Source organism: Ursus arctos, unplaced genomic scaffold (genome assembly GCF_023065955.2).
Source record: "Ursus arctos isolate Adak ecotype North America unplaced genomic scaffold, UrsArc2.0 scaffold_16, whole genome shotgun sequence".
NCBI classification, from domain to species: Eukaryota; Metazoa; Chordata; class Mammalia; order Carnivora; family Ursidae; genus Ursus; species Ursus arctos.
In genome coordinates this window covers 58577238-58595553 of record NW_026622830.1, presented here as the reverse complement: position 1 = coordinate 58595553, position 18316 = coordinate 58577238, and the positions used below count along the sequence as shown (strand labels likewise).

Sequence of the window (18316 nt, the reverse complement as noted above, 5' to 3'; positions counted from 1 at the left end):
ATGAAGAGAAACATCATTCTCTTCAACTCTGCCAGCCCTCCCAGAGGTAGGGATGGATTCTAATTCCCCGTACGACTAATTGTCGAGAATGGCCCGGGTTTTCCTGACCAAACCCTGGCAGGTGTACTCTCTGCCGGGCCTGCTTGTAGGCTCCTTGGGGAAGTGGAGCATCACCGAAGAGAACTCAGTGAAACGTCCGACACCTCCAAGCCCAGGTGCTGACTGGCCCGCCCCCTCCACAAACCTTCCTACACACAGCCTTCTCCGTTCACGACAACGTCCGCCTTCCAGCTGCTGAGGCGAGAAACAACGGACGTCATCCCTGCCGCCTGTCTTCCTCCCACATTCCCCATCCAGTCTTGTCAGCAAGTAATGTTGGTTCTTCCCACAAAAGAGGCCCAGACGCTGTCCCCTCGCCATCATGCTCACCAACACCATCGTGACCGGAGCCACCATCCCTCACCGAAATGACTACAGCACTCCGGAACAGGCCTCCCCGCTCCCAGCCCTGCCACCCTAGCATACACGCTCACCACGGCAGACCGATTCCAAGCCTAGATCAGACGGCATCGCTTCTCTGCTCCAAACCCTAAATGGTCCCTCATCTTACATGGATGACAACAGAGAGTCAGTGAAGGAACGAGGCGAAGGACTGAGCCAACAGGTGTTCCCCACACTGCTAGGCTGTTTGTTCAAGGGGTCAATGGGACTGAAGAAGGGGCCTCTGAGGGCAGTCAGTGTGGAACTGCTGGTGAGAACACTTTTAAAGATATTAAGAAAACCCTGATTTAATACAACCTGGAGTAGAATCTGCTAAGACACATTATAACTGATGACAGTAAAAATATCTGCAGAGCAGAAAAAGGGTTAGCTGGAAAATTTACAATGATGAAAATATAAGTTGCTTAAAGCATTTAAACTATGGTTATTCAGTCTATCATTCATGAGCAGGAGCTTTCTGGAAAGTATTCGAACCCATCATGTGTTACTGAGCCAGTAGTACCAACGGCAACCTCATGAAATAGCCTGACTTGTCCTACCACACTGCAGTTCAATGGTTTGTGCAAGGCTCTGTTGTGACTTTTCAACCGCAGAGCCAAGACTGAAATCTACTTGAAAAAGACCCCCCCCTTTACTCATCACTATTACCAAACACTCAATTGCTTCGGAAATTAGCTTTTGCTCCTACATGTTAACATTTCTTCATGAGCTCAGCCTAAATTGACAAGGCACAGCAGCGCTCATATGAGGGACTTCGGGCAGTGAAGGCATTTCAGTGGCTGCAAGCATCTTACTCACAAGCAACGTCCGACGCGGCCACACGGCTCCCCCGCCGCCACAAGTTAGAGCAGCGCCTGCTGACTCACTCGGAGGAGCGTGCAACTCCTGACCTCAGGGTGGAGTTCACGCCCCACGCTGGGCATAGCGGCTAATTAAAAATGAAAAAAATTAAAAGTTAAAGAGAGAAGTGGATTTATGTCCCCACACAAACGTGTAGCAGATGTGTTTTGAGCTCAAACTACAGTTCCAGCGGCATTTCTCAAACCTCAATGCAAGTACAATGAAAATTCACGTATCTCAAACCCACTTCACCGAGCAACTGAGGCACTTCCATCAGACCATCCATCGGAGAGAGGAATCTGCGCTGTAATGACGTGCGGAAAGGCAAACATCAAAAAGAATCTAGTGGAATTCTATCGATGTCTGCCAAACGATGAATACACTAAACTGAAATGATATGCTCCCGAACTGGTATCAGTGTGCAAGAGCACCTACGAGTATGCAGACACTGTCAGAGATGACATCTGTAACCTTCCGTGACGATCAGCCCCGAGACTGAACATTTGTCATTGGTTGTGATGATACGGAACACTACCTGTGAGCTCCAATTACAAAACATGTTATCCAACCCTCCCCCGAAAAAAAATTCCATTCTTATTAGACCTGTATTAAAATATATATACATACTCAACTATTATTTGAAATTCTGTCAATAAAAATTTTATAGATATTAGTGTTCTTTCCTGTTATGTAAGTACTTACATAATATCCTTCATTTTGCCTCTTAGTCTGCAAAACCTAAAATATCTACCATCTGCCCCTTCACAAAGAAGCCTGCCGATCCGTTTCAGTCATCTTCCCCAGATCTTCTGACCACAGGTACAGCTAAGGCACATACCACATATCTTTAACTTCTCAGCTGTTTTTTTCTTTTTAACTTAAGTCTGTCATTTTACCTTTATTCCTTATAAATTTTACCTTGTTGATTTTAGCACTTCATTACAACCTGTCGAAGTATTTTCAAATCCTGATTCTAAAAATGAACGGTCTCCCAGCATTAACTCCTGTTCTTTACTCAAATTCTTGATGAAAACATTACGACAGGTGTCAAGTATGACACACTTCTGGAGACATCTTCACTTGGGTGCAGAAATTCTGGTATTTTAGTTTTGTGGCAAATTACACTACATGTGGTTGCAATGTATCTTCTACCTACAAGCAGTAATTTCTTTTCTTTTTTTTTGGAAGATTTTATTTATTTATGTGACAGAGAGAACACAGCAGGCGAGTGGGAGAGGAAGAAGCAGGCTCCCAGCGGAGGAGCCCGATGTGGGACTCGATCCCGGAACGCCGGGATCACACCCTGAGCCGGAGGCAGACGCTTAAGGACTGCGCTACCCAGGCGCCCCAAAAGCAGTAATTTCTTGAACTCCCTAGTAATGACAGGAATAACAATTTACTTTCTAGGCTGTATGCAGGAAAGGATTAAGCTTGCCCCAGGGAAGATTTGGCCATTGCCCAGCTCCTGGGAAGTCACCTCTGAGCCTTTGGAATCCCCTGCCTGATAAGGCGGTCTTTGTTTAGCTGGGGGCCTTCGGCCACACCAGACAGTCCATGCTAACAATTTGATTTCTGGTGGAGCCTTGCGCCACACACGACACCAGTTTGATCTCCAGAGGGACTGGAGACTAAACTCAGCCATGTAGGCAGTGCCTATGGGACAACCCCCAATACATATCCTGGACACCAAGGCTCAGGTGAGCTTCCCTGGTTGGCAGCATCGGTGCTGGGAGAAGTCAGCACACCTGCACTGCGAGAGGACAACTAGAAGCTCATGCTTGGTCTTCCCTGGACTTCGCCCGGTGTGCCTTTCCTTCACTGACTTCTGTCCGCATCCTTGCCCTGTAATAAACCATAACCATGAGGATAATGGCTTCTCGCAGTTCTCTAAGTCCTTCTAGTGAACCACGGAACCTGCAGGTAGTCTTGGGGGCCTCCCAAACTCTAGGTCCTGATGATTTACAACGTCCTTACAGCAACACTACAGCAGTGTTCTTTCAGCACGAGGAGATGCTAGTTTAAAATGCAGGTGACAGGGGCGCCTGGGTGGCACAGCGGTTAAGCGTCTGCCTTCTGCTCAGGGCGTGATCCCAGCATTATGGGATCAAGCCCCACATCAGGCTCCTCTGCTGGGAGTCTGCTACTTCCTCTCCCACTCCCCCTGCTTGTGTTCCCTCTCTCGCTGGCTGTCTCTGTCTCTGTCGAATAAATAAATAAAATCTTTAAAAAACAAATAAACTAAACTAAAATAAAAAATAAATAAAATGCAGGTGACAGGCGTCCACATCAGCAATGATCATCCAACATCTCTGTGGGATAACACCAGGCATTTGCATTAAAAAAAATTTTTTTTTTGAGAAAGAAAAAGCCAGATCACGAGGCGGTGGGGCAGGAAAGGAGACTCCACACTGAGCACAGAGCCTGACACAGGGCTGGATCTTATGACCCTGAGATCATGACCTAAGCCCAAAACAAGAGTAGGACGCTTAACTGACTAAGGCACCAGGCCCCCCTGCCTGCATCTCTCATATACTCTCCTTGGTGATTCTTACATACACTACTTTCAGGACCACTGACGTACCCAAAAGCTTCCTGAGGCAGTGACCGTCTTTTTTTTTTTTTTAATTTACTTACTTACTTACTCACTTATATAATCTCTACACACAACGTGGGGCTCAAACTCACAACCCCAAGATTAAGAACCACATGCTCCACCCACTGGGCCAGCTAGGCACCCCAGGACTGTCTTCTTTTTAATGAATCCCCATCAGGACAAGATGCTCAAGAGTCAAGAGTGACTCAGGACAATGCTCTAAATCTGGTAGAGAAGTGAGAACAACTGGCATTATTAGTCTTCTAAAACTTAGACTATATACACGTGTGAGATTTGTTTTGTCATTCCTCAAATATCCAAGACAATGTAGAAATAAATGACTGAATGCAAACCACAAGTTACTTGGATACAGTGTGAACAACGGATTCAACGGTGTCCATTTCTCACCCATTTTTCAATTACATCCATTTTTTTCAATCTCCTGACAGTTAATAGGAAACCTGAGTTTTAGAAGCTGTCTTCATACCCTTCTCATCTACTAAAAAGATCACCCGTGAGCTAAAGGTCAAGACAGCTGAGAGAATCTTGAGAGTTCTCCTCTGTCAGTATCAAGGAGCCATTTACCCAAGGAGCCTTACCCTGTTATTTCTTCCTCTCTACAGTGGGAGCCCCGGACCAGCTGATCCCTAAATTTAGATCAACCTCTAAAACCCTAGACTACCTAAAACAATAAAAATAAAGGAGGCAAACACCCAGTGGAAAAGTTTAGAATTTCCAATGAAATAGTTGAAAGGGCAGACTCAAAGACGAAAATCAAACATCAACTCTTCACCAACCAAATCATCAACCGTCACCCGACAAAAATTAATTCATATGTAGACAACTTGCATTTAAACTAAGTTACTCCTGCTACCTCTTTTATCAAGTCAATTCCTTAGGACACAACTAATGTATTTTTCCCAAAGCAGAAAGCAAAGCTTTTTTTTGCCATGACACAGCCAAGGAGACGCCAAACTTTTTACCTACACTGGAATCACAATTATCCCCAGCCTGAAATCTTAAGGGTGATATTTTAAACAGCCTAGGGGTTTTCACTTCTAACGTCTACACCATCACTGAATTCCATCATTTCTTAGATCTTTGCCATTCATGACACTTGGCCCTTAATGGAGGTCACAGTCCTGTCAACAGGAAAAGGGAAACTTTCTCAGACATAAACCCATTTCCAAACGCTCCCCTCTAAGCCTCAACTTCTATAGGGCAGCCATATATCACCAAAAACAGCAAATCTCTGCACGGACTGCTATAATCTAGAGTCTGTAATTCCTAAATTACATATAACGCTAATGTCAAACACGAACCAATCCAGTTTAGACTCCAGGACACCACATTCATCTGCCTGGTGCGAACATAAACCACCAGCTGCCCAGTTCCTCCTGCATCTGTTCACGGAAGAGCTAACTGTAACAGGACGAGTTAGGTACTGTCTTACAACTATTAACTATCAACGCACTTCTGAGCGGACAGAAAAACTACACTCCTTTTTGGAACTAACACAGCCAACTAAAAGTGACACTGGTCCATCTCTCAGAGCCATGGGACTGTTAAGATATTCCTAATAGTTTATAAACTTTAGCTTCATCTCATGTACAACAGCATGTTGAAACATCCATGCCAACGAGAGTCCCAAACTCTCCTGGCTGGCCTTCTATGTACAAAAACCGGGCCTTGTTTTGTCTCTCGGAGGCCAGGGGAGACATCTGCACTGCTGGCTGGTAGACCTCGGTTGGTACAGTTGGGCTCAGGTGACAGCTTCATGTGCCTGTGTTTTATGTAGCGGTCTGGGATGTATGACACTTAAAGTAACAGTCCTGTGATTTGGATGCTTAGCTTTCCCTTACAGCCTCACACCCGGGCAGAGTGTCAGACATCCACAGTCCAATAACAAGGAGTGCCCCCGCCTTGGGCTGGGCTCACTTTTGATAATGGGACGAAAGCCCAAGCATCCTACCCCAGGAAAACAGCTCATGTGCATACACACAATTCTGCGTACCGCTTCTGGGGTTCATGGACCTAGGAGACAGCATTTCCTCCTTAAGCAACAAACAGTCTGATCAGTAAGCACTTAAAAACAAAAAGATCTTCATGGACTTTTCACCAAGGGAGAAATCTGGGAGCCATCCTGGAATTGCTCTGGACACCCCCTCTCTCAGCCCTGGCTCTTCATTTCCCAGGTCAGAGCCTGGAGACTGGCTGAGAAACAGGCTTCAAATCACCCTCTCTCCAGTTCCTCAGTCACGCCCTTAATTAAGGCCTTCTTCACTTGTGTGTACAACGTAATTGTAGAATTAAAAGGACACAGGCTGTTAGATTGGACCATCTGAACTTTGCCCATCACTTTACTAGCTGGGCGACAGACACCGGGCAGCCATTCCCTTAATGACAAAGGCTTGGCTCCTCTCCCTTCTGAAGCGCATGACTGCAACAGCTCCTTGACCGACCTTGTACTAGTTAACCACCCGCTTGCCATAGGAATCTGCTCCCGTCAGAATCAACCACACGCTGCTCTGATCTTGTCAATAGTATCAACCCTACCTCCTTCTCGACCCAACCCTTTCTGTACTCCTAAACACTAGTAAAAACATCCAGTCTCACAGACCCCAGCCTCTCCCGCCTCTGCACCTTTAGAGCGGGCATGTCCTCCACGAGGCCCTGCCTGCTTCCCACCTTCCACTCTCTTTCTACAGATCCCTGCAGACAGCCAGACCTGCAGAGGTCACGGCATCTGGTCCACAGCCAGTTTCTGTATGGTTCTGGGCTAATCAAGGTTTTTACCCTTTTAAAGGTTGTTTAAAAAAAAAAAAAGGCAGCTATGTGACAGGCCCTATGTGGCCTACAAAGCCTGAAATGTTTACTATCTGACCTTTAACAGAGAAAGTTTGCTGACCTCTGAGCGTGACCGTGACGGGGACATGCCCTCCAGGTCCTCAGAGCACTCTGCTCTGGCACTATCACTGTAGGCATCACACTGCACGCTGACTGCCTCACTCCCCTCCTGTCTGTGCCCCCGGGGGCTGACACTACACCAGGCACAAGACAGGTATTTAATACTGTTGACGCCTCAACAACTGGGTCCACGTATACACAGATTTTTTTTGATACATGCCGCATAGTAAATGTAGTTTCTCATAATTTTCTCAACATCCTCTTTTCTCTAACTTACCTTTTTATAATACAGTATATGATACACATACAAAATATGTGCTAACTGCCGATTCTCAACTATGGGGAAGGGTCCGGCGGCCCGCACTGTTCAGGGGTCAACTGTCCTGGCACTTTACATGTGTACACCATCCCACATAGTAACTGCACGCAGAGCTTCAAAGATCACAGATACTAGAGTTTATATAGACAGTATCAGAAGTCACGTGACTAAAGGCAACGCACCAGTATTTGTACCTCAACCTCCTGTTTCCTAGTTAAGATGCTCTTTCTACTAAAAAGACCTGCGTCTCTACACAAACTATGATACCTAGACATCTTTGATTACTAATACCTGAGACTTTAGCTAAGGGTAAAATTTAATTTTTGACTCGCTATTTAATTTTGATAATTTTTAAATTACTGCTACTTTTTGTAAATTAAAGAAGAAAGAAAGAAACAGACACCCTAAGGAAGCACTAGGCAGGTATTTGTAAATTAAATATCAGTACTTAGTGGTTTTCTACTCAGTGCACCACAGCCTCCCATGATCCCACCTATACCGGTCTGAGAACCCACACCACCTTAGAGACAGGCTCCATGATACGCCTGTCAAAGAGGCTCAATCCTCTGTCTAGCTGTTCCTGCTCTAGGCGGACTTTGGAAAAAGTCAAGAGTCCGGCCAGCACTGTGTAAGAGAACGCTCCATGACGATGAAAATGTCCCATCTCTGCACTGTCCGAGGTGGTAGCCACTAGCCACACCTGCATACTGAGCACCCAAACTGGGGCTAGTGTGACTGTCAAACAGAACTTTTCATTTTATTTAATTTTAATTTAAAGAGCCACACACAGCTAGCAACGACTACAGGAGACACAGATCCAAGTCTAGACTCCAAACACTGCAGTGAAATAAAACACACTTTTCCCTGTATCCTTAACTACAGGCTATGTTATCTGGCCCAATCATTCCCCTGAAAAAGACTAAAAAAGATGGACAGAATACTTTAAAATCTTAAAATCAACCAGAAACTGACAAGACAATAAGGAAAGAACAGGCCAAAATTAAAGTGAAATCAGGAACCCAAAGAGATGAACAAGCACAGAAACCACCTCTGCCCTGCAGTCATTTGCCAATTCTGAAAATTTTCAACTTTCATTTTTACAACCATTCAGGGAAAGAGGAGTAAGAATCAAAAGCTGGGTCCCTTAGGGTGTTTAACCAAAAACACTACCTCCAGAAGCAGGGCCCTAAAGGCTACAGAGCTCAAGATAAAAGAAACCAGAGGTGAGTCACCTCTCCAGTAAAATCACAGCACTGGGCGGTCCAAAATACCTCAAGCCTTAAACCTGCTTTAAACTGGTTGAAGCAAAAAAGAAAAAAAAAAAGCTCTCAGAAGGAGCTATATCTTCATTCTATGCCTCAATAGACTCCTACAAATAATCAGAACTAAGTTAAGAATCCTACAAATAATATCCTACACCATAAATAAAAATGAATCACAGACCTAAATGTAAACCTGAAACTTTTCTAGAGGGGGATGGAGGGAAATAAAGGAGAAAACCTTTGTGACCTAGGATTAGGCAACAACTTCTTAACTACGACACTGAAAAAGCACAGTCCAGGGGTACCTGGGAGACTCAGTCAGTTAAGTGTCTGCCTTGGGCTCAGGTCATGATCTCAGGGTGCTGGGATTGAGTCCCAAAGGCAGCAGGCTCCCTGCTCAGCGGGGAGTCCGCTGCTCCCTCTCCCTCGGCCCCTCCCCCATCCCGCTCTCTCTCCCTACCTCGAATAAATAAATAAAATCTTTAAAAGAGAGAGAGAGAATGCAAAAACAAACCATAGCATGAGAGAAAAGCACAGCACACATCTGACAAAGACTTGTATCCAGAATATATAAAGAACCCACCAATAAGAAAAAAAATTTAATAGGCAAAAGATTTGAACACCAAAAGATACACAGGTGGCAAAACCACAAAGAAAAACCATTACACACCTATCGGAATGGCTGAAAAGCTAAAAGACTAACCATACCAAATGTTGCCCCAACGATCCAGCGTGACTGGAACTCTCACACAAAGCTGGGAGGAATGTGAAATGGTTCAGCCATTCCAGGACAGAGTTTGACACTTTCTCAAAAAGCCAACATAGGCCTACCACAGGATCCAGCCATTACAGTGCTAGACCCAACCATTTCCAGGAAAAACAAAAGCCGATGGTCACATGAAGACTTGAGCAAAATTATTCAAAGGCTTTATTTGTAATAACTCAAACCAAGAAACGACTCTCCACACACTGATCACGTTCGACGTCATTCCAAGCAACAGCAGGAAGAAATTCCTTGCAAGTCAGCAAGGGATTCTAAAACAGATACAGATCTGCAAAGGGTCAAGGAGGGCCAAGGTATGCTTAAAAAGGAACCAAGTGGGAAGAGTTCCACAATAAGACCTGTTATAAAACTAAAATAATTGAAGCAACTTAAACTGGGCAGTACCAGTGGAATTCAAGAAAGTCCAAAACAGATGCACATACACACGGACCTTTCATTTCCAAGAAAAGGGGCACTGCAGAGCGCTGGGGGAAAGATGCTCTTTTCAATGAACGGTGTTCGGACAACTAGCCTGTCCACAGGTTAATGAAGCTGGATTCCTTCTTCAGATTATGCACCAAAACCAATTCTGAGAGAATTACAAAGTTAAAGGTTAAAAGCACAAGTATAAAAGCATTTAGAGAATAAATGAGGAACTAGTTCATGACCTCAGGGCAGGGAAAGACACAAAAAGCTTACAAAGGAAAAGACTGACAAATGGCACTAATTAAACTTAAGAACTTCTATTCATAAAAAAAAAAAAAACACACAAAAACCACTGAGTCAGTGAAACTGCATATGACAAAGTGGGAAGAGACAGCAGCAAAATACATAACCAACAAAGAATGTGTGTTCTGAATATATATAGTCTACAAATCAATTTAAAAATAACCTAATAGAAAAATATGGGCACTTCGAAAAACAGTGAATCCGAATGGCCAGTAAATGTATAAAAAGATGTGCAACCTCACTGTAACCAGGAAAAGGCTATTTAAAACCACAAGGCAGCAACACAGCAGAAACCACCAGAAGGGGCGGGGCGGGGCGACTGACACAAGACCAGAGCAGGGCTGAAGCAGTCATTAGAGAGAAGACTGGGGGGCGGCTGGAGCCTCCCAGCACAGCGGGGAGCAACAGGAGACTCCCTCACTGAGAGGTGCTCCAGGCCAAGCGCTCTGATGTACATTTAGTGGGGTCACAGTCTATAACTGACTATAAACTAGAACTTTAACTTCACTTGACCAATGTAAGGAGAAAGAAACTGTTTCAGATCACTTTTTCCCACCAGCTCATTCCTTTTATTTTCTCCATCACAGGGCTACACCACTGACTCAGTCTGATGGGGGCCAGAAGAGGTACGTGGAAACATCCTTTGTACTTCGCGTCCACATTATGGTAACCTAAGTCCACCCGTCTGTCCCTAATTCTCTTCTCTACCTTAGTAACAACTTCATGTACTTCAAGATCACAAGGCCCCCTCAGCAGGAGCACAGAGTCTTCTTCAATCATTAAACCAATGACTGAGGGCCAACCCACTATAGGAGGAGGAGGAAGCTGTGAAGGACCCACAGATACGTACAGGATAATACAGAGTCCCTGTCCCTGAGCTCACAATATTCTATTTGCCTTCAGGTGCGTCCAACTCTGCATAAGACATAGTAGAAAGTAAGCATATCACCAATTCCATCTTTGAACACTAACTTTTATCTAGCTCTGATCTTAGGGAAAAAATAAAGGACAAAGGCAAAACAATACATATTAAATTTAGATATGACTTTAATGCTAGGCATAGAATCAATTCACACAATACTGTTTTAGTAGTCACCCCAAGACTTGGAAATCATCCTGACTGTAATATAAGCAAGCCAATCTTTCAACACCAAAACAAAACCACCAGGGAACACGTGCCTTGAGCACCCACATATACACACTTTCCTGCTATCTGCCAAAAACCACAAGTCCAGGGGCCATACAAATTGCTATTTCAATGCAAAATCATTTATTTAAAATCCAAACCAAGATTCAAAAGAATTTAATGACCTCAGCATAAAACATTCAAAATCCCTAAACAAAATTAGTTGTGAGGTCTTCCCAAGACTCTAGAAAACCTGAAAAACATACTGAAAAAGAGTCCTGAAGTGAAGGCAATCTCACTAGCAAATCTAAGTGGTCAGAAGCCAAACACATGCCTCTGCCATTTACGACTGATTTTTTGCCTGCTACGACTTGCATTTCTCTTAAAACACTCTCAAGTAGTGGTTGACAGACATTAGCATGCAACAGAAGCTCCTGGACAGCATGTTCAAACAGACTGCGGGCCCCACCCCCCGAGTCTGATTCAGGAGGTCAGAGGTGGGGCACGAGCACAGGCATTTCTAACCCGGCCAAGTGATGGTGATGCAGTTGTACTTTGAGAACCACTGCAAACAACCAGTTTACTGGTTTACTGTGGTGTGCGCACGCACGTGTTTCCCTTCGCAATAAGCAAGACCAAGGGGAACTTGCTGAGGAAGAACAAACTCTTTTTTTTACCCAAATACTGACTTTTCTTGCCTGAGTGAAGGTAAGTGACCTGTTGCTCAAAACGTTTACTCTGAACAACAACGTAAAAGACTCTCTAAGCAGATCATCGGAAGGCCGGTGTGTCATGGAACTGGCATTACAGTGTTAGGAAGATGGATTTTTTTTTAAGATTTTATTTATTTATTTGACAGAGAGAGACAGCCAGCGAGAGAGGTAACACAAGCAGGGGAAGTGGGAGAGGAAGAAGCAGGCTGCCAGCGGAGCAGGGAGCCCGATGTGGGGCTCGATCCCAGGACCTTGGGATCATGCCCTGAGCCGAAGGCAGATGCTTCACAACTGAGCCACCCAGGCGCCCCTGGGAAGATGCATTTTTAAAAATGGTTTCAGGGCATAATGTAAAACCCTTGTAAAGTACATGATGAATCCAACTGATTAGTAAAAGATACATTAGAGCTTCTAGACCAGTCATCAAGGATCTTTTATAAATCCCAACTTCCTAGGTCTTCAGAATATAGAATGAGTCCTAACGAACACATGACCAATTCCTACAAAATTAATTTCTAGAAAAAAACATTTGAAAACCATAAAGGGACAGAGAAATGCCTTTTTCCCGCAGCTCAAGTTTCATGATATTTATAATCTAAAATAAAGCAGACAAAGATAGAAACAGATAATCCAAGTTCTCCCTGGTATCAAGTCCTACCTGGTTTGTAAGTAAGGTTCTTTACCAAGGCAAACAAAAAACAGTGGACTGCTGACTGATGCAGGAACAGTTCTCCAACAACGAATGAGCCTGGGTTCTTTCATTCAATAAATATTGTGTCAGACACTGGGGATGCCATAGTGTGTAAAACAAAGTTTCTGCCCTCGTGTTGCTTAAATTCTATAAAAAGACACACAATGCACTACAAATATGGAATGTATAAAACCACGTCAGCTCTTTCTTCAGTCCATCAAAGACAAACACATGGTGCTTTGGTCACAAGTAGACCCAACAAGCACCTACCGTTCACAGCACAATCCAAAGCACCAGATGGCAGGACTTTTAAGATAGAAAATGGAGGCAGAAAGGAGATCCTAGGCACAGACAGCCCATAGATACAACTTTTTAGGTTCTTCTGAGCCTTGGTTTTGGTCCACTGGCCCTAAATAAAGGAGGACAGAGTACGTCAAGTCTTAAAAGCACGATGGAAAATTCTAAATCGGCGAGAACGAGCACATTCACTTCAGAAACATTTATAGAGCAGCAATGTGTTAGAGATTATAAATTCTAGGATTTACTACAAGGGGATGAAACCTGCATGAGAAATTTACAATTTACTTTTCCCTCACATTACACCTTGCTTCCCACAAAACTATATTCATAAACACTGACACCCCCCCCAAAAAAAGTCACCAATGAAAAAACTCTGTAACAATGTAGAGGTTACTAAAGCACAACCTTGAACAAATAAGCGTCAATCACTGCACTATGCATTATATATTTGTATTTAACTGATTTTAAATTAACTTAAAACAAACAATTTTGGTATGTTCATTAAAATGTTTACCTACACCATGTTGGCCAGATCACAGCTTCATGATATGAAAGCGTCAGATTCAAACAGAAAATATAATTATTTCAACTCTCCCAGACACGGTACTTACACCTGCATGCTACTCACTCCCCCTTCGGAAGGCTGGGTTCAGATCTGTGAGACTACTGCTGCTCTAGTCCTGTCTGGTCCTAGAAGCTGCACAGAGAGTTCAGCAGGCCCAGCCAACAAGGACCTACCCCTTGTGGGCCAAGAGGCCCACGGCAAGCTCCTCGAACTCCAAACTTCCAGTGTCTCCTCTGCAAAAATGAGGATAGCAATAGCACATTCAATGGTTCTCAGGAGGAATAAAGGAGAAAAAGCATGAAAGCAATCACCTCAGGTCTGGCACGTGTCATCTCCCAGATTTAATTCATCGGTAAAAAGGTAGTGACACCTACCAACAACACACAATACCCCACACGTAGCAGTAACATTACATCTCCTCCCCTATCAGTGGATAACATTCACATGTATGACTTTGGTCATTTTTCTTGTTCTGAAAAATGAGTTTACAGTAAATGCCAATGTATATCAATAAGATCTAGGCAGAATTTGTTTCGTTCAATACAAAGCTTGCAAGGAAAGACCTTCATGTCCTGACAAATAAGTAAACTCTGTGACGATGCTACTTGTTCCCTTCTCGGAGGCTTTCAACTGCTAAAAAGTGGCAATAGTGCCACCCAGCCAAAAACATCTATTTCATACTTTCCTCTAAAAACCACTTCATTAGTGTTTATGCAAATCAGACCATAATTAACGGCATTTGCTAAAAATCTCACCTATCCTGAAAGTTGAATTACATATGCCTATCTGAATTTTATTTCCATGATAGAGCCTAGCAAAAAAAAACAATACAACTGTTACAGACAGGAAGAGAGGGGGTTCTTCTGGCACTTTATAATCAGAAACACATTTATGTAGTTCTGAATGGTAAGATTTGGCACCATTCCTAGAAATTAATGCCACAAAGTGGCATTTCATTTCTCCTACACTAGGTTGCCTTTTGGTAGTCATGAAATGGAAGAGAGAAAAAAAAAAACCTTGCACAAATATTAGCAGAGAGAAAAAGCCATCAACGGTTTAAATAATCCACTACGAAACATGGTTTTCAGAAGAGACATAAAAAAACAACTACTTAAGGCAGCTGGCTGAGGCACTGAAACACAGGTACACCCAAACAGGAGCTGGAACCGCGCTCATCCTCTTCCACCGAGGATCCTTCTAAGGACAGAGATGCGACTTCAGATTTGAATGCTTACTGCACTCACAAACTTCCTGGAATTTACTACTATTCACTCAAATAAGGTCATTTACTTTGCCCAAGTTTTTAGAATTTGCATTTTAAATAATTTCTATAGGCATCAGTAAAAATTCCCAAAGACCCCCACAGCAATATTTTGCTAATTATTTAAGGGATTTTAGTAAGGACATACAGTAACGAAATAAGTTCTTAAGCTCGAGCTTTAAGACAAAATAAACTACTACAGAAACTAAACTTTACTGGTTTACAAGCCAAAAAAAAACCCCTCATTTCACAAACGACAGAATTTTTAATTATATTGAAATTTAAAACAAGATTTTAGCCGAAAACTGTCTAAACTGAAAATGTTTACTTTCAAAAGTTAAAGACTTACATATTAAGACTTTGACTCTCATCTTTCCTGTGTTACCCTTGAGACAAGTATTTTCTCAAAATTAAGACACTTAAAAATACAGGAAAAAAGGTTTCCATAAAATCTTTAGAGATAGAGAAGTAGCAACTCAAAACTAACATCCAAAAAAGAAGAGTCATGTTCAAAATGACTCTTTACTACACGATAGAACATATACAGTACACAGAAGACACTATAATTTTTCCTGCGGGAACTAATCAGCATTTTTTTAAGGGGATAGCTTTAACAATACAATTGTTATTTAGACAATTTCTCAAACTTCCCAGCGAGAAAAGTTATGTGACTTGCTGAAGAACCCAATTTTAAGAATTGGGATGTCAAGTTCTCTAATTTCCAACAATGGGCATGGAGTGCTAGAGAAACGATGTTACTGAGAAATGTTCTAATGATCTGCACTGTGGCTCCTAACTTCTGGTTTCACCGGACACTTCCACCCCATCGCACTCATGGAGCTTCACTCCTAATCACGACTCACCTTCAGCGGACCGCCGGCCTGAAAAGAGGCTGAAGTCCTCTCTCCTGTAGGGCTCTGCCCCAGGACTCTTGGCCCCAAACCTTAAACACTAAGTTCTGGATTCAATGTCTTTATTTATCCAAGGACTTGCTTCTTGATGCATCATAACCTCTGAACAATGCGTAGGTCCTTTTATTCAGTGTATATACTCAAGTCTTAGGTTGATTGTGGGATCCTTTAAAAGACAGCAATGGGTTTTAAACAATCTTTCCCCAGTTTTCATTATTAAATCAGAGTATATGATAATCACCGGAAAGATATTACTTAAAGAATGTGTAACATGGGATCTTGCTGCTTCGACAACATTTAGCACACAAATGTATTCAAGACACGAGTGGTAGGCTCATTCAGTGTTTCACCTCCAAGGACAGCCACAAAGAGAAAACAATGTACTCATAAAGACACCGGAACGCAAACTTTCTTCATAAGTTTCATGTGTTTAAATATTGCAGGATGTTAAAAATTATCTCCAAAGCACAATGGCATGAAAAAATCACCTACATTGGATCTCAACAAAAATAAGGTGAATGCTAATTTGCAATGTATCTTTCCATCACTTCATCCACCTTTCAGGTTTTCAAGAGATGAGACAACTGACCAGAGTTCACACATTTCCAAGAGAAGACTGCTTCCATTATGAGTTTTACAAATAAAATATTAAGAGTGAGGCTCTGGTATTTCATTTCAAATAGTAATGGCCTATTTTTCCAACCACGAAAATGTTGACATTCTACCTAAGAATCCCAGCGTTGGTCGTCTTATGTACAGATCCCCAAATCCTTACACCGCCTTCAGCTTGAATGTATTTCAACCAGTTCCCATAATTACTACATTACTATTATCTTAGTCTCACTGCCAAAAACCCAGCTGCAGGCTAACCATGCAAGAATGAGACACTGTTGAAATGACTAAAAAAATTTTTTTACCCTTACTGCATTAAGCTAAATCCTGCAATTAAATAAAACCAAGTAACACACACACCCCTCCTCCTCCTCCTGAGAAAAGAAAGGAAAGGAGAGAGAAAGAAACAAGTCCTTCTTCCACCTAAGCCAGAAGCAGAGCTGGGGGCTGGGTTGGGAAGAGGTAAACTTGGAGGCACAATGAATCAACGAGGTCTCCAGGCCTTTCGCCCCAAAAACCACAGGGCCACAGCAAGTTGAGCGCCAGCTGCGGGGAAAGAGCTGGCCCGGATCCGGGTTCGAGGCTCGCCCTTCCCTGCCGCAGGGCCAGTGAGTCCCCATATCGGGTCAGGGCTCTTCTCCCCCCTCCAGGTCCCCAAGGATTTCCCTCTTCCTCTTCCTTTCTCTCTCCCCCCTTTTGTCTTTGAGGCAATTGGCCAGCTCCCAAGGAGGCCGGCTGGCCTCCCCAAGCCCCCGGCCTCCCTGTGCGCTCCGGCCTCCAGCCCCTCCGTCTCTCCGAGACCCCCGAATCCACCAACTTCCCCATCTTTCACGAACCCCCCCAGGCCTTCTCATGTCCCCCAAACCTCCCCGTTTACCCGAGCCCCCGGCCTCCCCTCGTCCCCTGGCCTGCCGGAGCACGCCGACCTCCCCACAAGTCCGTCCTCCACCCATAGCCGTTCTCCCAGAACACGCCCCCTCGTCCCCCTTCCCTGGCCTCTCCTGTCCCCCCGGCGGCCTCCCCACATCCCCGTCCTCCCGGAAACCCCCAGTCCGTCCCACATCTCCCGACCCGCCCGCGCCCCGATCCTCCCCAGAGTGCCGCCCTCCCCGGGCCCCTCCCTCGTCCTCCCCACTTCTCCGGCCTCCCCACATCCTCGGCCTCCCAAGCGGCGCGCGGGAGGGGTCCGTCTCCGCCTCATCCGCGGCGCGGACCGGCTGGTTAGCCCCGCTCGGCCCTCCGCCCGCGGGCCGCGGCCCTGCCAACCCCCAGCACCAGGAGCCGGCCCACCCGCCCGCTTCCCGGCCCCCGCCCCCTCCCCGCACTCACATGTACCGCGCGGGGCGCCGGGAGGCGAGGGCAGACCACTGCGAGGCGGCGCCGCGGACCGACGGGCGGCGCTCCCTCCAACGCCTCACGCCGCGGGCGCACAGCGCTCCCGGCGGCGGCGGCGGCGGTCCCGGCGGCGGCGGCGGTCGCGGCGGCGGCGGAGGCGGCGGCGGCGCCGGCTGCGGCGGCGGCAGTAGCAGCAGCAGCAGCGGCGGGCTTGCGCCCTCTGGCCGTGCTGCGTAGGCGAGGGCCGCGCATGCGCGGCGACCGGCTGAGGAGCGCTTCACCGCCCCGGCGCGCGCCCGGCCGCGTCCCCGCGCCGAGCTTCCGCCCCCCCCACCCCCCCTCCGGAGGACCGGGCATGCGCCCGGTGGCCCGCGCATGCCCTGCACAACACGGGGCTCCGGTCCCGAGACCGCGCCGGACAGTCGCGCGGGGCATTCAGGACGGCAATGGACTGAGCGAGCCTGTGGTGGCCGGGTCTGGGGAAGCCTCGGCGGAGGCCGGGAGGCGCGGCCCGCCGAGCTGAGGTCCCGGAGGTCCCACTGGCGGCACTCTGGGCCGGCGGGGCTGGACCGACCTCGGGGAAGCCCTCCCACCCGCTGCCCTGCCCCCCACAGCCCGGACGCGGCCCCTTTGCAGGGCCTCCCTAGCCCGCCGCCCTGCAGCCCAGCCCCAGGGCCGGAACCCGCAGGGTCGCGCCCCCCAGTGGGCCGGGGCCTGGCCCGAGTCCTCGCGCGTGTCTTCGCCAGGCTTCCTGCCCACCCCGAGGAGTTAGGTGTCCCGGGACCCTCTGCACACAGGAGAGTGAGGCTCACATCAGGGATGTGTTCCGTGGCATCACAGCTAATGCTGGGCTGTACTTAGATTGAATCCTGGAAGACGGCCTGAAAG

At 45.9% G+C, this 18316-nt stretch overlaps 1 protein-coding gene across 7 annotated transcripts in view; it reads right to left on the bottom strand.

The window, feature by feature from the left end:
* Window positions 1-17702, bottom strand: part of LOC125282099 (focal adhesion kinase 1-like) — a 91402-nt gene extending 73700 nt beyond the window's left edge. For 3 of the 7 annotated variants that reach the window (XR_008959607.1, XR_008959608.1, XR_008959609.1), the window contains exon 1: window positions 17423-17702. The gene's annotated coding sequence lies outside the window, so the exon portion shown is untranslated. Of the gene's footprint in view, window positions 1-1299; window positions 14771-15433; window positions 16753-17422 lie in introns of those variants that run through there. The other 4 variants (XR_008959610.1, XM_057312989.1, XM_057312987.1 and 1 more) reach the window with 4 other exon arrangements.
* Window positions 17703-18316: the final 614 nt, after the last annotated feature.